The sequence below is a fragment of the Bison bison genome, unplaced genomic scaffold, assembly GCF_000754665.1.
Source record: "Bison bison bison isolate TAMUID 2011002044 unplaced genomic scaffold, Bison_UMD1.0 scf7180017864492, whole genome shotgun sequence".
In the NCBI taxonomy this organism is placed as follows: domain Eukaryota; kingdom Metazoa; phylum Chordata; class Mammalia; order Artiodactyla; family Bovidae; genus Bison; species Bison bison.
In genome coordinates, this window is record NW_011495051.1 from 1,946,833 (window position 1) to 1,973,927 (window position 27,095).

The 27,095-nt window shown below is 52.9% G+C and overlaps 1 protein-coding gene across 1 annotated transcript in view; it reads right to left on the bottom strand.

Moving 5' to 3' along the window:
* GNG7 (guanine nucleotide binding protein (G protein), gamma 7) overlaps nt 1-27,095 on the bottom strand; it is a 137,053-nt gene that overhangs the window by 15,192 nt on the left and 94,766 nt on the right. Inside the window, exon 3 of the mRNA XM_010863628.1 lies at nt 15,736-15,773. The gene's annotated coding sequence lies outside the window, so the exon portion shown is untranslated. The remainder of the gene's footprint in view (nt 1-15,735; nt 15,774-27,095) is intronic.

The window sequence follows — 27,095 nt, forward strand, 5'->3', positions numbered from 1 at the left end:
ACCCAGTCCAAAAAAAAAAGTCAACATCTGAAAAAACACGTATACTTCTCTGTCTACTGCAACTGACTCAAGGCCAGAGTGATGGGGACCAGGCCAACTGTCCCTGGTGACTTCTCCTCAGTCCAGCCCTCAGCAGCCCCAGGAAGAAACAAGACCTTTCCCACCAGTGGAATCACACTCTGTGCGTCCTTCTGTGTCTGCTTCTCTCACTGAGCATTGTGTTCTCAGGGTCTGTCCACACAGTAGAGAGTGTCAGGGCTTCTCTCTTTTTTGTGAATAATATTTCCTTGTGTGCATGGAATAACATTTTTAAGCACACATTTTCAAAAGAAAAGCCCTCCTCGCTGTTGTTGAAGTGCTCAGCTGCTTAGTCATATCTAACTCTTTGGGACCCTATGGATTGTAGCCCACCAGGCTCCTCTGTCCGTGAGATTTTCCAGGGAAGAGTACTGGAATGGGTTGCCATTTCCTTCTCCATGGGACCTTCCCAACCCAGGGATTGAACCCATGTCTCTTGTGTCTCCTGGATTGGCAGCTGGATTCTTTACCACTAAGCCACCAGGGAAGCCCCCATACTATACTTGATCTCAGCCAAAAGGCGGAGAAATGGTAGCCATATATTTTCCTAACTAGGAAGGAAGTGGAAGATGGTACAAATCAGTGGTTTATTTGCCTTGGACTCAGGGTTACAGGCTGTGTTTCTGGGTTGTGGACAAGTGCACTGGAGCGCTGAGCACTGTGTTTGATGTGCAGGTGACAGAGTGCAAGGGGTGGACCCCATGTCAGGCATCATGAAGGTGTTACTGTGCCCACTTTTTACAGATGAGGAGAGAGACGGAGCCTCAAAGACGTGAGTATGTTAATAACCTTCCCAAGACCACGCATCAGGTGGAGGTTGCGCCAGGGTTTGCATTTAATTCCCAAACCAGAGCTCCCTGGAAAAGGCAGGTCCCAACATAAAGCTCATAAAGCTTCATAAAGCTCTGAACCCAGAGGCAAGCTTCGGAGGCCGAGGGATGCAGTATCTGCGTCCTCCATGGCCCAGTGGATTTGGCAAAGGGTTTAGATATACAGTGATCCTGGATCTGAGGGATTGGATCCATACATGAGGGGAGGTGTCAGGATCCTCATGTGGCTTCTTTCTTTAGGGAAGAATGTGCAGAATGTGCAGAATGCTAGGGATGCTGACGACAACTGTATAGCCATCAGGGTTAGAGAAAACCCCAAGTGAGATGGAACAGCGGAGAGCCTGAGCGTGGCGCCTCCTGTCTGGTGGTCTGTAAGTGACCCTGGGGCTCCTGGAATCCTGGACGCTTTTCCCAAGACCTGGAGCAGACTGTCACGTCGGCTTCCAATGGGGCCACACACATGTGCCGGGGAGACCTTTGCGTCATCACCTTGTACCCCCACCAGGCGTCTCAAGATCACGTCTCTGTCCCCTGGTTCCTGGTGATGTAGGCTTGGAGTTTCCTGGTGGTCGAGTCCGCTTCCTTCTGCCTCAGAGAGTCAGATGGAGTAATGGGTGCGGATGCAGGAGCTCTAAGATGCCGTTTGGCCTCTGGGTCTTGCCAAGATGCTCAGCACGACCGTGTGCGCATATCGCTCACGGGGTGGGGGTGGGGAGGATGCATGGCAAATAGGTACCCAAGACCTCAAAGGGGATGGGCGGGCTGAGCCTCGGCGACCTCGTGAACAAAACCAAGAAGGAGACAGCCGGCTGGGGTGGCCCAGGCCTTGCAGGGACCCTGAACAGCAGGGCTGATGGGAAAGTGGACTGGGCACACACCCAGGCATCGAGGGAAGCCCTGACTGGCTGGGCATGTTTCTGGTGGGCAGAAGCAGAGGCCGGCAAGAGCAGACGTGCTCCCTGGCTCAGCCTGTGATGCCATCTCCACCCTTGGAGGTGTTTTCCGGCTGCACAGGAAGCAGTGACAGGGAGACACAAAAATGCAGGAGATTCCTCTGAATTCCGCGCATAGCTCTCATAGCTGGGAAGAGCTCCACTCCCAGCCTGCTCACGATAAACCAAAACCCAGCCGCTGGGGCTGCTCTCTTACCAGAAAAGAAAGAATAGGACGCCAGGGGACGTTTCTGAAAGTTGGCTGGCTAAGCTGCGTAAAAGGAAAAGAATGTGAAAAATTCTTTTCGCTGGCTGGGCAGAGGCAAGGAGCAGGACCTTGAAAGACTGGCGGCTCCTGGTCCTGGTGGTCCAAGAGGAGGTGTGATGGGGGCCACTGGGGACCACTCCCTGGGTGCAGTGTCTGCCCGCAGTGGGTGGACACCCAGGCACAGCCCCAATTGTTCAGTTGCTCAGTCGTGTCCAACTCTTTTCGACCTCATGGACTGCAGCACACCAAGCTACCCTGTGCTTCAGTCTCCTAGAAGTTGCGCAAACTCATGTCTATTGCATCAGTGATGCCATCTAACTATCTCATTCTCTGTTGCCCCCTTCTCCTCCTGCTGTCAATCTTTCCCAGCATCAGGGTCTTTTCCAATGAGTCAGCCTGGCTCTGAATTCCATGCACTGAAGATGGATCTGCAGCCCCGGGGCCTCAGTGTGAGACAAGTTACTCCCTGGAAAGCCTCGGCTACAACTTCCATAAGCACAAGATGCCAGGCCTGAGAGAAGGTGGGCTGGGACACCCTGACTCTCAGACAGAGTGCCCCCGCAAAAGGCCACCTACTGTCCTGAGGAGGACAGACAAGTCAGCTGACATTGGTGCTGTCCTGGGAGCTGTTGGGAGGTGGAGCAGTATTCCTGCCCCCCACCTTGATGCCAGGAGCCCCCCAGTTGTGATAACCACAGGCATCTCCAGACATGGCCCAGTGTCCCCAGGGGAGAACCACCCCTCATTTGAGAAGAATCGGGTTAGAATCTCCCAGTGGAGTTCTCACAACGTTTCTGCCCTGGATTTTACTATTAAAGACAATAAGGATGGGACTTGCCTGGTGGTCCAGTGTTTAGGATCTGCCTTCCAATGCAGGGGACGTGGCCTTCGATCCCTGTTCAGGGAACTAAGATCCCACATACTGTGGGGCAACTAAACCCATGGGCCGCAACTACTGAGCCCACATGCTGCGACTAGAGAGTTCACAAGCTGCAGTTAAGAACCGACACACCCCCAAAAAATAAATAAATGTTTAAAAGAATGTACGGGGACTGTCACCTTAAAAAAAAAAAAGAAATAAAGAGCATCACAGGAAATGGAAGGAGGGTTTTTTTTCTGTGTGTGGCAGGGCTTCCCAGGTGGCATGGTGGTAAAGAATCTGCCTGCCAATGTAGGAGACACAAGAGACTCAGGTTTGATCCCTGGGATGGGACGAGGGATGATTCCCTCGATGATTTCCTGGAGGAGGAAATGGCAACCCACTCCAGTATTCTTGTTTGGGAAATCCCATGGACAGAGGAGACTGGTGGGCTACAGTCCACGGAGTTGCAGAGTCGGACACAACTGAACACACACAGGCACACACACGTTGGTTTCAGGGCCCATCCAGAGTCAGAGCTAATGTGCCTGATCTCACTTGTGGCCGGGAGTGACCCCTGGACCCCACTTCCTTGGTGGGGGCTGACTGATGAGAATGCATCTGTCACACCCGACCTTCACCAGCAACCTAGCCAGGGGTCCTTGGGGCTGTGCACACCTCTACGATGACCCCCAGTGACCTGGAGAATCCCCTTTCCTGGGGTGCGGGCAGGACCTGAGGAGAGGAAGGGGTTCAGCTCTGGGCGGAGCAGTGTCGTGTGGCACAAATGTAGGAGGGGGAGAACCTTGGTGGGCCTGCTCTTATTAGGGGAGCGAGTGTGAAGGGGACTCTGCACAAGGGAAACCCTCTGTCACTGGCTTTGAAGCTGGAGGCGGATGTGTGGCAAGACACAGGGGCAGCTTCGAGGGAAGGGGGACCCCCTGCTACGGCTGCATGAAACCAAGTTCTGGAACAATCCGAATCAGCCCCAGGTGAAGCATTCTGACAGCAGCCGGGAGAGACCTTGAGCAGAGGGGGCAGCCACACCACGGTCTTACTGACGACCTTCAGGGCCTTGAGCTGGAAGCCACGAAGTCTGTGCTGGCTCGTTACTTGGCATGGACAGCTGATACACTGGCCGGGCGAGGCCCAAGTGGGATCTCCTGACCGTTGGCCTGGCCTCTTTCTAGCACTCTCTGTTCCAGATGCTGGACAATTCCAGCTGGCAGCCACTCCTCCCGCTGAGCAGGCACAGGACGCGCGTTCTCTTTTGTAATGGCCCTGAGATGCTGGCGAAGCATTAAAGCCAGAGGAATTACTGGCAGTATCTCCATCAGCAGCCAGCCTGTTCCCTGAGGTTCCTGCTCCCTGGGACAAGAGTGCCACATGCATTTCATCTCTGAAGGCACAGGAAGTTGATCTCAGTGAATCCAAGCTCAGACAAAGCCGGCTGCTTCCAGGCGGTTCTGAAAGCCCCCTCCCCACCTCCTCATCCAGGCGGATGAGGCCATGCTGGGTGAGTCAGAGCCCAGGAAGGTGGCCTTGTAGAGGGAGGGGAGCTGCGGGCAGCCAGAGCCTGGGTCGCAGGCCTTATCCCTGGCCTGCAGGGAGGGGAGGGGAGGCAGGCGGGAGCGAGTCCGCGTCCTCAGAGAGAACAGAAACAGCCTTCGTTCTGCTTTAACACTTCCAGAACTGGTAGCTTTACAGCTCACCGAGCTTCTGAATTTTGACCCCCCTCCCTGCCTGCCATGGAACAGGAAGGAAACAAAACAACCCCCCCTCACCCCCACCAAACACAAACCTCCAGCCAGACTGGACAGGAGGACAAACAAGGCCTGGGTGAGAAAGCAGGCTCCCCATCCCGGGGGTAACCGCCCCCCCAGAACACGATGTTCAGAAGAAGAGGAGGAAAAAATCCCAAAGCCAAACAGAACGAGATGAGGTTTGAGAGAACAGTATCTGGGCTTCTTTTAAGAACAGGCTGCCCTCCTGCAGGGCTTGGGGGGCTGGCTGGCCACCAGCTGTGCCCACATGCAAGCTGATTACCCTGTGTTTCTTACACACCTACTGTGTGCATGAGGCCTTGGCTCTGCTTGCCTTTGGGGGGCCTCCTGCACCACAATCCACGGCATAGAAGCCCCTAAGTAGGGTGTTTCCACAGGGATGATGTCTGGGGCATCTGTTGTTGTCACGACTCGGGGGGCTCCAGGCATCAAGGGGGTGGGGCCAGGGAGGCTGCTCCAAACCCCACAGTGCCGGGGACGGGCCCTCATAGAGGATGGCCTGGCCCTCTCTCCTTCACTGTGCCTGGGGGTGGGGAGAGACCTGCTCCAGACTCCACAGAAACGGCACACACTGAACCTTAGGGTGATAAGGTCAGAGGGAGGGGAGGGTGCCTTGCAGTGTCCCCAGCAGCTGGACGTGGGGGCCTCCTCGCCTCGCTCCCAGTCCCAAGCAGGGTCGCGTGCACAGGGCCACGGGCACCACACCGGCACCTGGACTTTAGTAGGAGGTGGGCCAAACCTCTTTGACTCCCCAGCATCCCCACCCTGCCTCCAACTATCCCCCATCCCACCTCTCCCCAACCTGTCCCATCCCCACCCCCTCCACCCACCTCTCCCCCATCCCCATCTCCAGCTAGGTTGGCTCTGGGATCCCCCTTCCCGGCCTCGCATCTGGGCCTGAGCTTCCCCAGGATCGAGGTCACCCTGGCCTGGCGTGGGGCGGGCCAGCCATGTGACGGCCTCTGTGACCTTGAGCATGGTGACCTTTGGTGGGCCGCAGGGGCCATGAAAGACCAGCTGGGTCTCCGCCAGGCAGATGCTTCCCCACAGGAGGCCCGCACCCCCTGGAGACCAGGGTCTTGTGACTTGCTGTCAGCTGGTCCTTTCATGCATGGGCTAAATCGGGTCCCTTGGCAGCTATTTTTAGAAAGGGCTAGGAAAAAAAGGGAATGAATGAGATGCCCACAGGCGAGGGAAAAACAGAGCTGCAGGGCGAGTGGCCGCCCTCGGCTGAGCCCGGAGGCGGGCGGACAATGTGCCCCGGTGACAGAGGGCTGACAGTGCGGCTGGTGCGGGAGCAGAAGAAAGGGCCTTCTCTGTCCGCCCAGAGGATGACTGCAATCATGTGAGTGTGTGCAAGCGGGTAACCCGGCTGGGCCAGCGTGCTGAGCGCCTGTGGCTAATGTCAGCCCTGTTCTCGGCTTCCTGGCACCCAGGAAATGCTGTCACCCTGGCCCTGGGAGGCTGCAGCTCGGATCCAAAGGGCAGGAGGCTGGGAGAGGGCAGGGCAGTGTTCCCACCTGAGCCTGGACAACCTCCTCCACATCCTGCAAAGCCCCTTGAAGTGTCCTCCCCCTCTGAGAAGCCCCTGGTCTACCATCTATGCACAAGGCTGCACTGGGACCCTTCCTTGGGGTAGCCACAGCTCTGTGGATGCTCCTTGGCATTGCATTTCCCGTGGCTGCTGTCACAAATCACCACAAATTTGCTGGCTTAAAACCACACACAGTGATTATCTCGTGGTTCTGGAGGTCAGGAGTTTGACTCGGGCCTCATGGAGCTAAATCCAGGCATGGGCAGGGCTGGTCCCTCTGGAGGCTCCAGGGGAGCACTGGCTCTCCCTTTTTCCAGCTTCCAGAGGCGCCTCATCCCTGGCTTGCAGCCCCTCTTCCCCCCCTCAGAGCCAGCAGAGCAGCATCTCCCGTCTGCTTCTGACCCTCCCCCTCCCTCTTATAAGGACCCCGTGATGACACTGGGCCTCCTGGGGGAATCCTGGATTGTCCCAATCTCAGGGGCCTTAAATAATCCCTCCTGCAAAGTCGCCCCTGCCCAATGAGGTGAAGTGTCCACAAGTCCTGGGACCAGGACAGGGGCGTCTTTGGGGGCTGTGGCTGGGAAGCTGGGCACCAGAGTGGCGTCTGGACGAAAGGGACAGGTGGCTGCAGGGCAGGGCGTTTACCAAGGGGGCTCCGTCCTGGCACTCACTCTGTCCTCAGGGCCAATCTCTCTGCCAGGACAGGCCCCCCGCCCCAGGATCAGGCTGCCAGAGGAGCGCACCTGGCCACATCTGACGTCCACAGCGGACGCCACTCGAGGGCAGGCGCCCAGGAGGGCAGAGTGCAGACGGCCTTTCCTGCGCAGAGGCACTGCTGTGGACGGACCTGGGGCTTGGGTGCCGGGCTCCAGCTCTTTGCTCTGGGCCCTGGGTCGCTGGTCAACACCCGTGGGACCAAAGGCGAAACAGCCCAGCATCAGAATGACCAATGGTGACTAAGCACCTGTTACTTCACCTCTGATGTGGTTACAAATTCCTGGAACCACGCACACACAGAGAGACTCACCCTAAGGGTTAGCTGCAGTCAGGGACATTTTTCTTTCTTTTAAAAATTTTTTTTGTCTGCGCTGGGTCTTTGTCACTACAGGTCTTTCTCTAGTTGTGGTGGGTTGGGGCTACTCTCTGGTTGCAGCGTGCAGGAATCTCACTGAGGTGGCTTCTCTTGTTGCAGAGCACGGGCTTTTGAGCATGTGGGCTTCAGTATCTGTGACACTCGGTCTCGGCAGTGGTACATGGCCCCAGCTGTCCCTTGGCAGGTGGAATCTTCCTGGACCAGGGATCAAACTTGTGTCCCCTGCATTGGCAGTCAGACTCCCAACCACTGGACCACCAGGCAAGTCCAGGGATATTTTTTATATTAAAAAGGCAGGGGGAAAACAGTGCAATTAGGTGCACAATTTAGAGGCATGCCTGTGTGGGGAGCCAGACCCTAGAATAGGGGCTGTGGGCTACGTCTGGGAGGTCTGTGGTCTTCCCTTTGGGGCCTCCTGGCATCGAGGGGATGGAGCCAGGGAGGCTGCTTCACACCCCACTGCACCCAGGATGGCCCATCAGAGAACAGCTGGTCTATGTCAGTAGTGCCCAGTTGGGGTCTGGGGGAGACCCCTATACAAGTGGCTGAGGAGTGTGTCAGCTCAGGAGCCCCTTTCCTGTGAAATGAACATGTGATTCTGGTCCATCGAGGAGCCTGGTTGGGCCAACGTGGCTCCCAGGCACCTGCTCCAGGCAACACCACATGTCCTCAGTGTCCAATTCCAAGGGGCCCCAGGTGCCCAGCAGACAGGGGGGTCTGGGGTCAAAGCTCAGGCTGCCCTGCAGTAAGACACAGCATCAGGATGTCTGGATGGAAGCCCTACTCGGGTGCTGACTCCTGTGTGTCTCAGCTGGAAGCCTGACCTTCAAATACAGGGTGGCAGGGGATGAAGGGTGGGGGGCGGGCAGAGAAGCAGCAGTCTCCATCCAGACTGCAAGTCTCGGCATTGACCAGGGTGTAGTCTGGCTGTGTTCTCATCTGGGGACACTGTGGAACCTTCCAGAGAGGGCTACCCCTGCAGCTACCCCTGCTGACCATCTGGGGAGTGCTGAGCCCCAGTGACTGGGTGGGATTGCAGGAGCTGGGTGACCGCAGGTGGGGTGGGAAGCAGGGGTGCGGAGACCAGCGCCCGGTCTGCAGAAACTCCCAGCGAGAGTGAGCTAATCTCAGCTTCCCAGTGGCCTCTGCCCCAAGATGAGGTTTTTGTGACCCGTGAGGAATTTCTAACAATGAGATCGAGTGTCTGGATCTGTTCACACTGACATCCTTTTTCTCGGCCATCCAAATTCCATTACGCCTTTTCCCGTTAATGCAGAAACCTGGCCAAGTGCCGGGCTGCCTGGGAAGCGCCCAGGTCTCCTGTGGCCCTGGCTAAAAAGGGGAACTGTGCCGCAGGGCTGGGTGCCCGGTTCTAGGAGTCTCTGCAGGGCTTAGGAGAGGCAGCTGGGGGCCCACTGGACCCTGGAAGTAGAGAGGGTACATGGAATGCATGGACGTGACCTTGTGCGACCCTCAGGGACTGGTGGGGGGTGCCGGTGGCTGCTCAGAGTTCTGCCCCTGCCCCTAGGGACATTCCTTGGTAGCCTGCTGAGGCAGGTGGCTGTGTTTAAGAAGCGCACTTGGCTGGGAGCAGTGGGGGTGAACTTCAGAAGCTGCTGGCAGCCCCTAGCGGACAGGCAGAAGGCACCCAGGACACAGTCCTGCAGCCACGGCAAATTCTGCCAACACCCCTAGGGACCCTGGAGCAGACTCTCCCCCAGCCGAGCCTCTGTGTGAGAGTGCAGCCTGGCTGACACCTGGATGGTGGCCTGCTCTGACCCCAAGTAGAGGACCCAGTGAGGCTGTGCCTAGAGCCCTGACTCACATGATGATGAGTGGGTGGAACTTGGGGGTATTTGTTATGCAGCATCACAGACTAACACATCAGAGGACCTGCAGAGAGGGCCCAGGCCTAGAGGAGATAGAACGGGATATGGACTAAGGTCATCTGTTGAGGTTCCCTCATTTTTTCCTACATTGTCATGTCAGTTGGACCTGCTGCTCCTGAATTCATCTACATGACTGTGAAAATAATATAAATAGAAAATATAACACTGGGAATTCCCTGGTTGTCCAGTGGTTAGGACTCAGTGCTTCCATTGTAGAGGGCATGGGTTATATCCCTGCTCCAGGAACTAAGATCCTGCAAGCTGCATGGCTTGTCCCTCATTCCCCCAAAACAAAGTACCATTAAAAAAAAAAAAGAAAATATAACATGAGTGTCCAAGAAATAATGACTCCCTCCTGGCCCCAAGGTCTTTGACTAAAATGACCACTCTAGGAAGGTCCAGCTGTGTATCCTGCTTTGAAAAGCCAGCCCCCCCAGGCTCCCCTGACGGCAGGGGAGCGACAGAGTGATGGTGGGGACGGGAGAGCCAGGCACAGCTGGGAAAAAAAGATCGAGGTTTGCGCTGCTTCTTGGCAGGCAGGAATCTTAGTTCCCAGACCAGGGATTGAACCTGTGCCCCCTGTACTGAGAGCAGTCAGCCACTGGACCACCAGGGAAGTCCTCTTCTTGCACTTTTAAAACAAATCACCTGGAATCCCTCCCCTAGCCCTCCAGCATCTCCTCCCTCCAGCACTCACTGCACGCGCCCAGTGGGTCTCACTTGCACCCGGGTGGGTCCCACACAGGGCACTGTGGGGACCGTGACCCCACCCCACCATCCACTGGCTGGGGCAGAGGCTGGCGGGACTAGGATTCCGTCCCTGTGTTTCACCACTCACGCCTCCCCAGCAAATGTCCCCATTACCCCAGCCATGAGATGCTGGGAACATGGGGAAGAAAACCAACCTCTGTGATTCAACTGCTCTGACGCCCCCACAGCACGCACATTGCAGTACTTCCTCCTCTTTTCCCTTTCGGCAGCTTCGCTGAGACATCAAGTCAGAAAACAAACAGTTCACCACTGAAAGTGTTCACTCATTCAATAGTTTTTTGATATATTATGTTACTAGATTTTTAAAATTACAAAATATATTCATATGACATAACATTTGTCATTTTAACTATTTTAAGCATACACCTCACTGGCATTTAGTGCATTAATATTATTGTGCTGCTATCACCACTACCTAATTCCAGAACATTCCATCATCTCTCCCAAAGAAGTCCTGTCCCCATCGGCAGTCACCCCCATCCCCACCCCTGGCCCTGACCACCAGGAACCCACTCTCTGTGTCTGTGGATCTGCCTGTTATGGACGCTTCCCATCAGTGGAGTCACACCCTGTGTCCTTCTGTGTCTGCTTCTCTCACTGACCATCTTATTGTCAGGGTCCGTCCACGTGGTAGCAAGTGTCAGTGTATCTCTCTTTCTCTTGGCTAAGCCATGCTCCCATCTGTGAAGGGATATGGTATGTGTGGCCATCACTAACTGTTGGACAGTGGGGCTGTGCCCACCATTCAGTTCAGTTCAGTTCAGTCGCTCAGTCGTGTCTGACTCTTTGTGACCCCATGAATTGCAGCACGCCAGGCCTCCCTGTCCATCACCAAGTCCCGGAGTTCACCCAAACTCATGACCATCGAGTCAGTGATGCCATCCAGCCATCTCATCCTCTGTTGTCCCCTTCTCCTCCTGTCCCCAATCCCTCCCAGCATCAGAATCTTTTCCAATGAGTCAGCTCTTTATATGAGGTGGCCAAAATATTGGAGTTTCAGCTTTAGCATCATTCCCTCCAAAGAAATCCCAGGACTGGTCTCCTTTAGAATGGACTGGTTGGATCTCCTTGCAGTCCAAAGGACTCTCAAGAGTCTTCTCCAACACCACAGTTCAAAAGCATCAATTCTTCGGCGCTCAGCCTTCTTCACAGTCCAACTCTCACATCCACACATGACCACTGAAAAAACCATAGCCTTGACTAGATGGACCCTTGTTGGCAAAGTAATGTCTCTGCTTTTGAATATGCTATCTAGGTTGGTCATAACTTTCCTTCCAAGGAGTAAGCGTCTTTTAATTTCATGGCTGCAGTCACCATCTGCAGTGATTTTGGAGCCCCCAAAAATAAAGTCTGACACTGTTTCCACTGTTTCCCCATCTATTTCCCATGAAGTGATGGGACCAGATGCCATGATCTTAGTTTTCTGAATGTTGAGCTTTAAGGCAACTTTTTCACCCTCCTCTTTCACTTTCATCAAGAGGCTTTTGAGTTCCTCTTCACTTTCTGCCATAAGGGTGGTGTCATCTGCATATCTGAGGTTATTGATATTCCTCCCAGCAATCTTGATTCCAGCTTGTGCTTCTTCCAGCCCAACATTTCTCATGATGTACTCTGCATAGGTGAATTTTGCTGCTGTGGACATTTCTGAACAAGCATCTGTTTGAGTATGTGGCTTTTCAGAGCTGGCCTCCTCAGTTCACCTCACTGAACTCCCGCTGCTGGCCCTGCCCTGATGCTCAGAGAAAGTGGTGATGGCCCCACAGGGCTCAGGGCGGTCCCACCCAAGTGGGCTGGGCAAGGGGCCTGGAGACTGTGTGATGGTTCATTTATGTGTCAGTTTGGCTGGGCCATAGACACAGGTTTGATCCCTGGGTTGGGAAGATCCCCTGGAGAAGGAAATGGCAACCTACTCCAGTATTCTTGCCTGAAGAATCTCAAGGACAGACAAGCCTGCAGGCTGCAGTCCATGGGGTCTCAAAAAGTAGGACACGACTGAAGTGACTTAGCACACACGCTCATGCATGGGCTGCCCAGATATTTTTGGAGACTTTTTAAAAACCATTTTCACTGCATTACCCAACCAAGAAAAATCTGATAATTCTAGTCTTTATGCAGCAGGAACCTGGTCAAATGACATCTTACTGTTTTTTAGAGAAAAGTTGGCACAGCCCCAATTCTCCCAAACCCAGCTCTTAGAAAAGAGATGAACTGTGCTCACTTTGTCTTTGAATTAAAGAATTCAATACAGGGGTTCCCTGGTGGTACAGTGGTTAAGAATCTGCCTGCTAAGGGAAACTAAGCTGGTGGGCCACAATTACTGAAGCCCATGTGCCTAGAGTCAGTGCTCTGCAACAACAGAAGCCACTGCAATGAGAATCTTGCGTAGTGCAACTAGAGAAAGCCCACAAGATGCAGCAAGGAAATCCCAGGACAGGCAGATAAAAAAGATTCAGTACAATCCAACCAAGCAGAATTCCATCTCCTCAGAATGCATTACCAATTCAAACCTGTTGGGTGGGTGGGTGGGAGGGACCCTGGGCTGGTGGTCAATAGACCTGGTACCAAGTTGTGACTTTGTCATTAAAAAACTAAAAAAAAAGAGGAAGAAGGACTTCCCTGGTGGTCCAGTGGCTAAGACCCCCGAGCTCCCAATGCAGAGGGGCTGGGTTTGATCCCTGGTCAGGGAACTAGATCCTACATGCTGCAACTATGACCCAGTGCAGTCAAATAAATAAGTATTAAAAAACAGAGAGAGAGATTTTTGATGGCTAATTTCAAGTCAGTTTGGCTGGGCCATGGCATGTCCAGGTATATATGCGGTCAGACATTCTTTTGGATGCTTCTGTGAGGGTGTTTATGGGTGAGACTGCCATTTAAACTGGTCAAAAGTGAAACTGTTAGCTGCTCAGCCGTGTCCAACTCGTTGCGACTGTAGCCCACCAGGCTCCTCTGTCCATGGGATTCTCCAGGTAAGAATACTGAAGTGGGTTGCCATTTCCTCCACCAGGGGATCTTCCCGACCCAGTGATTGAACACGCCTCTCCTGCATTGACAAGAGGATTCTTTACCGTCTGAACTACCAGGGAAGCCCTTAAACTGATGGATACTGAGTCAAATGGATTACTCCCTAGGATGTGGGAGGTGGCAGGGGAGCTTTTCTACTCACAGGAAGGCTTGAACAGAACAAATACCAGGCCTCCCCTGAGCAGGAGGGAACCCTCCAGTGATGGGCTTTGGTATTGGCTCTCTTGGGTCTCCACCCTGCAGCCTCCATAATCAATTCCTGAAAGTAATTCTCTGTATTCACACCCTGTTGGTTCTGTTTCTTGGAGAACCCTGAGTAATACGGACCGCCAGGTGCCTTGTGGGTGGAGAGAAAGGAGCTTGAACCCTAGCCTCGTGGTCCACCAGCCCTGGGTCCCACTGAGCCTCTCTGCTGCCTCAGTTTCCCTACCTAGAAATGAGGACAAGGAAACCTGCTCCCTCAGGCTCCTACCAGAACGAAATCAGACCAAGCGGCCGGGCCTGGCCCAGAGGAGGCACTTGATAAACACCAGCCAGCTTGCCGAGTGGGGTCTGCAGCAGGAGGGGAGGAGGTGGGCAGAGGCTGTCAGCAGGGGCTGGCCAGGTGCCTGGGAGCAGGGCCAGGGCCTGGGTGGAGCTGACGTCATGGCTGTAGCTCGGTATCCTGCCGGCTGACAGGTGAGGCAGGGCGGGGACCTAATCCCCCAGCACGAGGCCACGTGGCTGCAGCCCTGGCTCTCCTGACACCTGAGCCTGGCAGCTGTGGCTCTGCCATGATTCCAGACATGTGTGTGTCCTGGGGGACCAGGTGCACCTGAGGTCTGGCCTCCCTGTTAGGAAAAGGGGCCATGGACCCATGCTCTGCTGATGAACAATGTGAAAAGATCAAGACGAGAGGATCGGTGACCACTGGGAAGCACCCTCGTTTCAGAGCACTGTCTTCATCATCACAGTTCCCATCGGCCAGACTGTGCCGATGACAGCACGGCGCCTGCCTTGGGCACAGAATCTGAGGGACACAGGAAACTCAGTCACCGCGATCAGTATCTTCATGTGATATTTTTTAAGAAGTCAAAATGAATGCAAAATATCCACAAGGAATCAAATGTCAAGATTTTCTTTAGAACTTCCCTGGTGGCCCAGTGGTAAAGAATCCGTCTGCCAATGCAGGGGACACAGGTTTGATCCCCAGTCTGGAAAGATCCCACACGCTGTGGATCAACTAAGCCTGTACTACTGAGCCCATGATCTAGAGCCCGGGAGCCACAACTACTGAAGCCTGTGCGCCCAAGAGTCTGTGCTCCATATGAGAAGCCACGGCAATGAGGAGCCTGCACATCGCACAGAGTGTAACTATAGAGAAAATCCCATGCAGCAATGAAGACCCAGCGTGACCAAAAGTAAATAAATGAATAAATTTTAAAAATTAAAAAATTTAAAAAAAAATTTAAAAAATTCATTCATTAGAGACATGATCTAATAGGGCTAGAGTTAGCTTGAAACAATTCCCTCTTTAACTGAAATTTTAATCTCAAGACTTCCCTAGTGGTCCAGAGGTTAGGGTCCCTGCATTTCCCCTGCTCAGGGATCTAAGATCCCACATGCTGCATGACTTGGCCAAGAAAAGGCTCAGAGAGGAAGCAGAGAAGCCGGGTCCAGAGTGAAGCCCCCCACCTCAAACTAGCCCTCCCACTGCATCTTCAGCAAGTCCTGCAAAGGGTCCCAAGAGAACCCTGTTTGAGCCACACCACCATCAACATCCTTCACCAAGAGAGGCACTGCGATGTGCTTTCTTTCCTAAGCAGCCACGGAACCTGTGGAAATTAACTCACACGCTCTCAGACGACCAACGGGGCTATGGAGCAACCACGGGGGCAGGTGGAAAATGCTCGGTGTGAAAATGAGACCTGCTGAAACCTGTGGGATGAGGGCGTGGGAGGAAAAGTGCCAGATGCAGATGGCACGTCAGGGAAGTTCCCAGATCCATGACCCGATTGGACACCTGGAGGAACAGGGACCAGAAGGGCCAGCGAAACCCCAGGCCCGCAGGGGGAAGGAAGTGACACAGCCTGAGATAAACGACATAGCCGAGAGAAATGAAAGAGAAGCCAGAGAAACCGAAACTGGTGCTTTGACAAGAGGGGCCACCCTGACAGGCATTCAGCCAGACTGATGAGGAGAAAGTTGGGGGAAGATGCCAGGGACCATGGGGGGGTGTGCCTGCCGGACTCCTGGACCTGGGAAGGGCTATAGGAGGGGAGGGTTGTAGGAGGATGCTGCGGATGGAGGGAGAGAGGTAAGCAGTAGATTAGGTAATCTACACGAAAGGGACGGAGTTCCTGGAAAGACCCATGTTTCCTGCCTGCTGGCTGGAGGCCCTTCGACGCCCGGTTTCCTATTGACAGCTTCCCTCCCTTCATCTCGACACGACCACGCTTGGGAAGTCACAGCATGTTATTTCCGCTGCAGGGAGATGAAAGGGACCTGCCCAGACACGGCAGAGGCGGGCCTGGGATTTGAACTCAGGTTTCCTGGCGGGTGGCCCAGAGCTCTGTTCCCGGTGACACAATCCCCAGTGTGTCATATGCGCACCAAATACTCCCACTTGTTTGTTCCTTTTTTTTGAAAAACAAGGGATTCCAAGCTCGTGAAGTAAGAGAAAACGCGACATACCTTTTTCCAGTTTTTCCAAGAAGCAGCACTGCTTTAGCCTGTTTAGAAAGACAGGGAGGAAAAAAAAATCCTGGTTAAATATTTTTAACTTAATTATCTCCAGCTTTTCTCAGAGAAATACTTGGCTGTCACCGAAAATGTGGCATTTGATGTGGAAACAGGCCGTGTCCTCCAGAGAAAGGGGGTTATTTCTGGAGAATCCACTTCATTCTCTCTTTTTTAAAAATATTCTTATTTTTTGGCTGTGCCAGGTCTTATGTGTTGCATGTGGTATCTAGTTCCCTGACCAGGGATCGAACCCAGGTTCCCTGCACTGGGAGCATGGTGTCCTACCCACTGGACCACCAGGGAAGTCCCCTCCACTTCATTCTTTATAACCAATCCATGCAGGACACACAATGGTGTTTCTCTGGGGGCAGGGGAGGGGCGTCGAGTTTTCTTCTGGAAATTGTACTATTCCATTTTGGGACACAGAGACCCCAAGCCTTGATATGGAACCCAGCCTTGACGCGTGTCAGGCTTGGGGTTTTTCCATGTCTGGTTTTCGGCTTTGATGGAAGCCACGTGCCAGGGTGAAAAAAAGGGAGAGGTGGAAAATGCGATCTGGGGGCAAAGCAATTAACCTCGGGGTGGAAGAGGTGACAGGTATATGGGGGCAGGAAGCTGAGGGATCTGAAGCTGGCCGCCCCAGGCTGAGAGGTCACCCGGAAAGAAAGGAAGTCCCTGTGAGAGGACCCCGGGGGCGGGGTGGGCACTGGTGCTTTAGAGCCGTCATTCTCCAGAGGACCTGCTGCTCCGAGTGGAACCCTGGATGGAGCCAAGCCTCTGTCTGATGACGGGTGTGCATGGCAAGAGGGGCTCCGGGCAGCCACGCCCAGCTGTCAGCATGACCCAGAGGCTGAATGCCAGCCTCCACGCTGCTCCCCACGCTGTACCCACTGCCCTGAGAACAGACTGCCCAGGGAGGCACTCGCCAAGGCCAGGGGGAGAGGCAAACAGTCACCTGTCCCCTCCACACACAGCTGGTACCAACCTCCCATGGGAGGAGGAGGAGGCTGTGGGCTACAGAGGCCCGTCCTCTTCAGCCACACAGGTACCTCAGCTTGGGCTTCCCGGGGACCCCTGCAGCTGCCAGGCCACCAACTACACCTCACAAGCCAGCAGCTAGGGACCTCTCTGGTGGTCCAGTGGCTAAGACTCTGTACTCCCAATGCAGGCGGCCCGGGTTCGATCCCTGGTGGGGGAACTAGATCTTACATGCTTCAACTAAGAGTTCACCAGCCGCAACAAAGAATGACAATCCCTCGAGCTGTAACTAAGACCTGGTGCAACTGAATAAATAAATTTAAAAAAAAAAGAGAAAGAAACAGAAAAGCCGGCAGCTAGCCGACTCTTGAATTCTAGGGAGGCCCGCCCTGGGGAGGCCAACAGAAGCCCCCGCCCCCTGCTCAGCACAGGCCAGGCTTCCCCAGCTGCAGGCTGGCCTCGGGTGAGGCTGTTTCCCTCTGGCTCCAAAGGTCCCCGGTGGTTTCCAAGAGCCGGCCCCTCTTTTCTGCAAACATTAGCTCTTTCCAAAAACTGACAGTGTTTTTTTCCACCTACACAAAGGCACATGCCGCTGCTGTCATTCCTGGGCCACGGTGAGCCTTTCTCAGTGGCCCCAGGACCAGGGGGCTGGCATAAGAGGCCACCAGGGAGACCCAGCTGGGTCCCAGCCTCAGGAAGGAGGGGACTGGGCAGCTTTCTATAAAGCAGGGTTTCCGCCCTTGGCACTGCCGACATTGTAGTCCGTCCCTGGTGTCGTGGGGTGTGGAGCAGCATCCCTGGCCCCCACCCGCTCAACACCAGGAGCTCCCCCAGTCTTGATGAACACAGTCATCCCCAGACATGGCCCCGTGTCCTCTGGGGGCAGAATCAGCCCCAGGTGAGACCTCTGCCTTGAGGCAGTGCTGGGTGAGACGCACAGACATAGAGGGAGGCACCCGGCAGCGGCAGCGGGAGTGCTTGCCTCGATCCAGGGAGGTGGGGAGGTGTCCCCAGCTCCTGCTAAAGGTCAACACTGCGCTGTCCTGTGGCCTGTGGGGTGGGGAGACACACCACTGCTGGGCCAAGTGTGTTGAGGCACTGGGGTTCCAGGATGCAGAGGTGGCCCCTTACCACCAACCCATGCTCCCCTCGAGGGCTGGGACCCTCCCTGATAGCCTGCCCTAAGAACAGGGCAAAGTCTTGATACCTGTGGACTCTGTGCTTGGGAATCCACCTACGGGCTAGAAGGTATCTGTAACCCCCATACTGATACTCGGGGGTGGGGTGTGCAGTCATTCGAGGACACAGGCAGAGCAGTGAAACAATTTGAGTCAACAAGAAGCATTTTCCCATCTGAGGTGGAACCAGGCGGTAACCAGGGTCCTTTTCCACCATTCAGGGCCACGTTTTTGGCTTTGGGGGGTTTTTTGGGTGATTTTGTATCTAATGGCCCCAAGCATAAAGCTGAAGAGCTGGCCAGGATCCAAGTGCAGCAGGGCAGTGAGGCACTCACGGAGACAATAAGTGTATCAAACGAGCTTCGTTCAGGCAAGGGTCGCAGCCCCTGCAGTGACTTAATCAAAGAACTGGTGTCAGATCGGGTGTCTCTAAACAGAAACACACGTCACACGAGGTTGAGTGGGGATTGGTCGTGACAACAAGGCGACAGAGGCTCTTGGGAGCCTGGCCCTGAGTGTCCCCAGAAGCGGCGTGCCAGGTTCACTAATTCAGTGTTTGTGGCAACTGTTTGGCCCAGAACTGCTGCCAATGATGATAATCTACTGTTTCCATGTTTTCTCTTCTTTACGACCACAGAGGGAACACAATTTCATGTTCCCAAATCTAGAGATTAAGTAAAGTCACAAAGATCATCCATAATCCTATCACCTTGATTTTTTAAAAAACATATACACGTATCTATCCATTTGTACAAATTCAGGTCCTTTATACTATTTGATTACCTGCCTTTAAAACTTTTCTTAATTTGCTTAATATCACATTGTGAGGGAACCATTACAGTTAGCGCCTCCCCACCACGCTCCGCCCCATCTCTTCAGACTTTTAAAGATGCGAATGTTAGGCTTCCCTGGCAGTCCGTGGGTGAGAATCTGCCTGCCAGTGCAGGAGACATGGGTTCGATCCCTGGTCCGGGAAGGTCCTACATGCTGAGAAGCAACTAAGCCTGTGCGCCGCAACAAGAGAAGCCACTGCCCTCTCACCATAACTAGAGAGTAGCCACTGCTTGCCACAACTGGAGGAAAGCCCAAGTGCAGCAACAAAGACCCAGCTCAGCCAGAAATAAATAAGTAAAAAACAAACAAACAAAAAAGATTCAAACTTGTGTTCACATGTCCAATCACATAAGCTAATTCACCTGTCTGGCATTATCTGTAAAAGTTGCGTACTAGGCTAACTTTGTTGGACTTACGAAAAAATGGGACTTATGAATGTGCTTTTGGAAGGGAACTCACTCATAAGTGGGGACTTACTGTATTTCCCCATACCATCACAAATTCTAACATTTGATTTTGGGATGATTTTAGATGGAACGAAAAGTGACAAAAACAGCATGGAGAACTTGCACCTGCCCTCAGCCAGCTCTTCCTAAGGTTGCCATCTTGCCAAAATGAAGAAATGAACACAGGCGCCTTGCTTTAAATTCAGCTCCAGGCTTTCTCTGGATTTCGCTGTTCCCCTCCACCCTCCAAACTATGTCTGTTCTGTTTTGGGGTCCCATCTATAATACTAATACTACGTTTAGAAACAGGATCTTTTTGGATGTACCGTAATTTATATGATTAGTAGTAGTCCCTTGAACTGCAAGGACATCAAACCTATCAATCCTAAAGGAAATCAACCCTGAATATTCATTGGAATGAATTCACTGATGCTGAAGCTGAAACTCCAATACTTTGGCCACCTGATTCGAGGAACTGACTCATTGGAAAAGACCCTGATGCTGGGAAAGGTTGAGGGCAGGAAAGAGGGGGGCAACAGAGGATGAGATGGTTGGATGGCATCACTGACTCAATTGGTCATGAGTTTGAGCAAACTCAGGGAGATAGTGGAGGAAAAGGAAGCCTGGTGTGCTGCAGTCCATGAGAGTTGAACACAACTTAACGACTGAACAAGTATGGTGCATACATATTGTTGCCCATCATTGGATGTTAGGGTTGGTTATTGTTCTTTCTTAAAATATTAATTAATTAATTTTATTTGGCCATGCCAGGCTTTAGTTGTGGAACTTGGGATCTTAATCTTCTTTGTGGTATGTGGGATCTTTAGTCGTGGCATTCAAACTCTTAGTTTTGGCATGTAGGATATAGTTCCCTGACCAGGGATCAAACCTGGGCCCCCTGCATTGCGAGCACAGGGTCTTAGCCACCGTACCACCAGGGAAGTCCCATGGATGTTTAGGTTGTTTGTGATTATTTCCTTTACTTAAATCATTATACCACAAAAATCAAATGCACATGAAACAAATATCCAAGCATACGAAATTCTGTGTACCCTTCTTTCCCTCCTGCTCGAGGATGAATTCTTAAGAGTTAACTCTGAATTTAAGGGCTTCCCTCATAGTGCAGTTGGTAAAGAATCCGCCTGTAATGCAGGAGACCCTGGTTCAATTCCTGGGTGGGGAAGATCCCCCTGGAGAAGGAATAGGCTACCCACTCCCGTATTCTTGGGCTTCCCTTGTGGCTCAGTTGGTAAAGAACCCGCCTGCAACGTGAGAGATCTAGGTTCAATCCCTGGGTTGGGAAGATCCCCTGGAGAAGGGAAAGGCTACCCGTTTCAGTACTCTGGCCTGGAGAATTCACAAAGAGTTTGACATGACTGAGCAACTTTTACTGAGTTTAAAGATATAGAGGACTTGATCGATTCCCAGCTTGGCCTTCAAAAAGATGGCAAAATGGTTCCAGCAGGGCCACCAGGCTGCTCAGTCACCCACTGCCTCAGCAGGCCTGGGCACCAAGTTATTTTCTCAGATTCAGACACGTGTTATTTTCTCACACTTTTTTTTTTTTCCTTGGCTGTGAGACATGTGTAGGATCTTAGCTTCCCAATCAGGGATTGAACCCTGGCCCTTGGCAATGAAAGCTCAGAGTCCTAACCACTGGACCACCAGGGAAATCCCGCTACACTTTTTTATTAACGTAGGACATGCCTACAGGAGAGTGTGCAGATGGCTCATGTATAGACCATGCATTTAAAAAGTGTGTGCACCTGGGTCGCCATCGCCTGCATCAAGACAGAACATCTCCGGGTCCCCAAAGGCATCCCAGGGCCTCCTCCCCAAGGGAATCACTATTCTGATGGAATTACTTTTTATTCTTCTTATCATCATCATCCTGACTTTTACTTCTGAAGGTGGGAAAGAGGGTACAGATTCTAACCACAGGTGCCCACTTAGGTGAGAGGAAGAACTTCCTAGAAGGTTCTAGAAGACAGACAGCCAGCATCTGCTCAGAGAGGGAGAGGAGTCGGTCTTTCTGGCCCAACTGAGGTGCAGGGAGGGGATTTTGAGCAAACTCTGGCCCTGGCTCTGGGCACTTGTCTGGACATCAGTTCTCTGCTTCTCTGAACCCTAAAGCCCCATCTGCAACATGATGACCCACAACATTACTCTCAGGGTCAAGGTGAGGACGAAACGAGACAAACACAGTGCCCATTGAGGCGGGAAGCACCGATCTAATGATAAAAATAACACAGTGGATGTGACACACAATACGTAGGCATGCCTCATTTTATTTCACTTCATGGATATCGAGTTTTTGTTTTGTTTTTTACAAATTGCATGTCTGTGGCAACACGTTCCTGCAAGGAATAAAGAGTGCTGCTCTGCACTGAGTCCAAGGAAATGGGTGTGCAGATGGAATCTCCTCCTGGTAAGGAAGCTGTGGAGACTGTTGAAATGACAACAAAGGACAGAAGGCAGGACACAAATTTAGTTGATAAGGAGTTTGAGAGGATCAACTCCAGCTGTGAAGAAAGTTCTCCTGTGGGTAAAATGCCATCAAAGGGCATTGGACATGACGGAGGAACCATTCATAAGAGGAAGAGGCCATCAATTCTGCAGACTTCATTGTTGTCTTATTTTAAGAAACTGCCACGGCCCCCTCCCCCGTCCACAATGAGGAGGCAGGACCCTCCACCAGCAAAAAGATTAGAACTCACTGAAGGCGCAAGATGATGGCTAGTGGTTTTTTTTTTTTTTTTTTTTTTTAAAGCAACAAAGTATTTTTTAACTAAACCCGAATCCTGAGAAGTAGGAGCTGTGGCTCTGGGATTAAGGGCAGAGTAGCCTGGGTCAGTGGGAAGGCCCTGGGTCCTGGGCTGGCATGGGTACAGCTGGGGAGGCCCGGCTTCTGGGTCATACTGATAAGATCCTCGCTTCCTGGATGGTGGAGCCTTGGTGGGGGAGGGGCTGGGCTGGGGTCACATGGGATTGGGGTGGGACTGTCATGCTCACTGAGTGTTTACTCTGGGTCAGAAACTAAATTTCCCTTCTTTCTCCTGAGAAAGGTGTTATGGCTGCTTTGCAGACCCAGTCTGCAGGGTCCCTGATGTTTCAGGAGACAGGCTGCTCCCTGGCTCAGTCATGAGCCAGGGAGGAAAATTCCAGAAAGCCTGGCTCCTTGACTGTGAGTTTTCATTAGCAGGGCCTTGCTGTATACTCAGGAGTGGAGGGAGATGGTCACACATATGTGTGTGTGTGTGTGTGTGTGTGTATGTGCGTACACGCACACAGTTGGGGGAGTGGGTCACTAGGGCAGGGGATCTTCCCCAGGGAAGCTCTGCCCACCATGGGAAATCTGTGGTCATCAGGACTGGGGGGCTCCTGGTGTCGAGTGGGTGGGGGCCAGGGATGCTTCTCCACACCCTACAGCCCCCAGGACAGCACCCCCAGAGGATGACTGGCTGAGGTCAGCAGGCCCAGGTAGGGGAGGTAGAGGGATGGGTGTGGGGGACCCAGTCCCGGTCTCTGCACAAGCTCCTCCTGGCCTGGGATTCTGGGCTCCACCTCTGGGTGCCTTTGCCTAAAGCTCTCATCCTGGCTGTTCTCAGCTTAGCTGCTCAACCTCCAAGAGCCTCTCCTAGAAGGGTTAAAAAAGAGATCCCCTGCTTTTTTTTTTTTTTTGTCTCAGAGATGCCTAAGAGCACAGCGTCCAGCGGAGGAAGCTGCCTTGGCAGGGAAAGAAACCAGAAGTGCTTCTCATAGATTTTCACCAACTCTTTTGGGGAGAGAGGAGGGTAATCCCCTTCCTTGGGCACTTCTCTTAGAAGTTTCTCTACATTCTACTTCTTAGAATGAAACTGGGCTCCAGGGTGAGCATTCATGCCCTCCACCCGCTTGGGGCTTTGAAGCAAAAATCCAGCGATTCAGAAGGTTCACAGTAGGCTGAGTCCCAGGAGCTGCTGCTACCACGTGCCCTCAGCCTGTCCTCTGCACAACAGGGGCCAACTCCTTATGGCTGCAGGGGACACACCTACAGCTGGTGCTGAAAATAACAAACTATATATATATATATATATTTTTTTTTTTTTCTAGTTGAAAGCTATCCTTATCTTCAGTATTTATGACAGGATCTCTCCCCCTCAGCTCTGCTGACATCGGAGCTGGCTCTTCCTCTGTGGGGGGCGCCATCCTGGGCACTGTGAGGAGATCCACAGCATCCCTGGCCCAACCCCCTTGATGCTAGGAGCAGCTCCCTCCGGAGTCATGACAATCCCAGATGTCCCCTGACACGGGCCAGTGTCCTCTGGGGGGCAGAGTTGCCTCCACCTCTGTTCCACTGAGAATACTTTGATGTTGTTTAGTCACTAAGTCATGTCTGACTGTGACCACCAGGCTCCTCTGTCCATGGGGTTTTCCAGGCAAGAATACTGGAGTGGGTTGCCATGTTCTCCTCCATGGGACCTTCCCCACCCAGGAATCAAACCCGAGTCTCCTGTGTCTCCTGCATTGGCAGGCAGATTTTAGACCCCTGAGCCATCTGGGTGGATAAATCGAAGCTGTTTGAGTGGGAGAAAGGGTCTGTTGGTTCCTACCCTCTAGGACTAAATCCCCAAGAACTGCAGACATCTGGGATGAGGAACCAGTCATCAAGGGTTCCCAAAGTTTGGAATCCCCCAGGGTGATGCCCCACCCATCTGGGGGAGCTGAGGCAGCTGGCTGGGGTGTGGCCCATTGGAGGGGCCCCAGGCGACTTCCATGGGCAGCCAGGGTGGGACCCCCGAGTGAGGCTGGCTCACATCCACAGGAAAGAGAGGCTCAGGCGATCCACAGGCTCAGTGCTCCCGGATGGGAGGGTGGGGTAGTGCATCCGCGTGTTTAATGATGGTAGGAAACAGGAATGAGAGATCCCGTTCCCGCCCTTAGGAAACTTTCTGTTTGAGGGGAGGATAGGGGAAGGGAGGGATTCTCAAGATGCAGAAATAGACGCTCATAGCATATCATATAAGTGCTACCTACTAACACACGTTTTTCTATAAAAGGTCAAATAGGAAATATTTCAGAGTGTCTGTGGCAAAAACTCAACTCGGCAGCTGCCACAGACAACACGTTGTGGGTGTGCTGTGTGCCAATAAAATTTTATTTGCAACAACAGGCAGAGGGCCAGATTCCATTCCCCTGGCTGCAGTTTGCAGAACCTTGCGCTGGAGAGAAGAACAGCCTCTGAGATAAAACAACGACAGACAGTTCCTCCAAAGGTTAAAATAGAATCACCCTCTGACCCTGCAATGCCACTCCCAGGCATGTACCCAGGAGACATGGAAGCACATGTCCACACAGAAAAGCGTGCACAATGTCCAGAGCTACATCATCTATAACAGCCAAAAGTGGACAGGACTCAAATGTCCATCAACGGATAATGGATAAACAACTGTGGTCCCTCCACACATGGGAGCATCACTCAGCCATGAAACGGGGTGAAGCCCTGACACTCGCTACCACATGGACAGACCCTGAGAACACGATGCTCAGTGAGAGAAGCAGACACAGAAGGACACACAGGGTGTGACTCCACTGATGGGAAACGTGCAGAACAGGAAAATCCACAGAGAGTGGGTCCTGGTTGTCAGGGGCTGGGGAAGAGAGAACAGGGTCTAGGGTTATTATGCGGGTGAAGAAAATATTTTGGAATTAGGTAGTGGTCATAACTGTACAACCTTGTGAATGTACCAGAAACACTGGATTGGTAAATGGGTAAATTTTATGGTGCGTGCATCGTGTCCAACTTCAGTTGTGACTGATTGTTTGCAATCCTATGGACTGTAGCTCACCAAGCTCCTCGGTCCATGGGATTCTCCAGGCAAGAATACTGGAGTGACTTGCCACTTCCTCCTTCAGTGGATTTTCTTGACCCAGGGATCGAACCTGCATCTATTGTGTCTCCTGCATTGCCAGGTGGATTCTTTACCATTGAGCCACCTGGGAAGCCCAAATTTTATGGTATGTGAATTATATCCCATTTTCTAAAAAAAAAAAGGGGGGGGGTTAAGTATGAGAAGCTTCCTGTAGTATACAGTGTCCAGGCCCAGAGCTTGAGGATGGGTAACCCCAGGGCTGGGGGTTCCATGAGAGGCCCTAGCTGGACGGTCCCCAGAGTCCAAGCCAGGATGTGGGTGATCAGAGCAGAGAGGACAAGGGGCCAATGACTCAAGCCACACAAGTGTGGCCCAAAATGGACATGCCTGCCATGTAGGGAGTTTGGGCCTCTTCCTGGGGGTGAAGGGAAGTTTCCATGCTAGCAGTGATGGGTTTAGGGTGGGAGGATAAGAAGCAGGGTCTCATCATGACTTTTGAGGTCCCTCTCCAGAAAAAAAAAAAAACTAAACACACTTTATGACCACATTGGTATAAAGATGGATGCATCCAGGCTGGGTTACCATATTCGTGGTTATCTTCTGATGTTACGTTAAAGCATTCTCATGGGTTTCATGGATGAGCAGACCTGGAGTCCAGGTGGGAACAGCCTGGATGAGAACCATGAGGGGGGCCTGGATGGAGGCCATGGTGGGGAAGGAGAGGAATTTAAGTGGTTGAAAAGGTCGGGGAGGGATCAACGAGGATCTGAGGTTCTGGGAGGCTCTCCTCACCCAAACGAAAGTGTAGGTTGCAGGGGAGAGGAGAAGGTGGTCCTGAGACTGGGAAGATAGGGGTGTCTACTCTGTCAGGCAAGGCCACCCCCAGACACATCCTTTTTTCTGAGAAGTCACTGCAGCCAGAGGAGCAGAGCCCAGCCTTTGAGCAGGGTGCATTCTGGGCTGGGGGTGGGGGCAGGGGGAGTCATGGAGACCCCGGCTCTCAGTGAAGAAGAGTTTGGAGCCAGCCTCAGGAATGTGCTTGCTTTGGGAGTGGGCCTTCCCGTGACCCTCTGTGGCCTTCCACCATCCCCCTGCCCAGGCCCATCACCCAATAGCGTCTCCTCCACAACACTTACTGACTGAGCTGGAAGACTCCTCTCGAGATTCAGGGAAGACACTCGGGGGAACCCCACACCCTGGTGTGGGGAACATAGTGTCTCTTCCATATCAGATGTCGCAGCCCTAACCCCAGACCTCAGAATGCAACCTGATTTGGAGGCAGGGCCATTGCAGGAGTAACACGTGGTTTCAATCCCTGGTTCAAGATGATCCCCTGGAGGAGGACACAACAGCCCATTCCAGTATTCTTGCCTGAGGAACCCCATTGGCAGAGGAGCCCGGCAGGCTACAGTCCATGGGGTGGCACAGAGTTGGACACGACTGAAGCGACTTAGCCCACACACATGCAGGAGCAATCAGCGAAGGTGGAGCCACACCAGAGCAAGGGGGGTCCTAATTCAACATGACTGGCATCCTGATAAGACAGGGATGATTAGACACAAACATGCACACGAAGACAGAGGCAGAGGTCGGGCGAGGTGTATACCAATGCCTCGAGAAACCCTGGGACAAACCCTCTGTCATGGCCTCAGATGGAGCCAGCCCTGCTGACACCTTGGTCTTGGACTTCTGGCCCCTGGAGCTGCAAGAAGACATGTTTCTGTTGTGTGTAACTGTTACAACAGCCCTGGGGGACTCACACACACCCCTGGGTGCTGGCTTGGTGTGACACTGTGGGGAGGGGCTGGTGACAAGAAACCAGAATCAGGGTCTGCTGTGGACACGTGTCAGTGCCTGCCAAGCTGGAGTCTAAGCTTCCTCTTCAGGAAAGCCTGATTTTTGTTCAAATTTTAATTAAAAAAATTAATTCTGGGAGGCTAACGACTACAGCAAAGGTTCAGAGTGGGGAGTGAGAGAGAGAGGTGTGTGTCAGGGAGGAAGGGGGCCTTCTTGCGGGGTTGGGC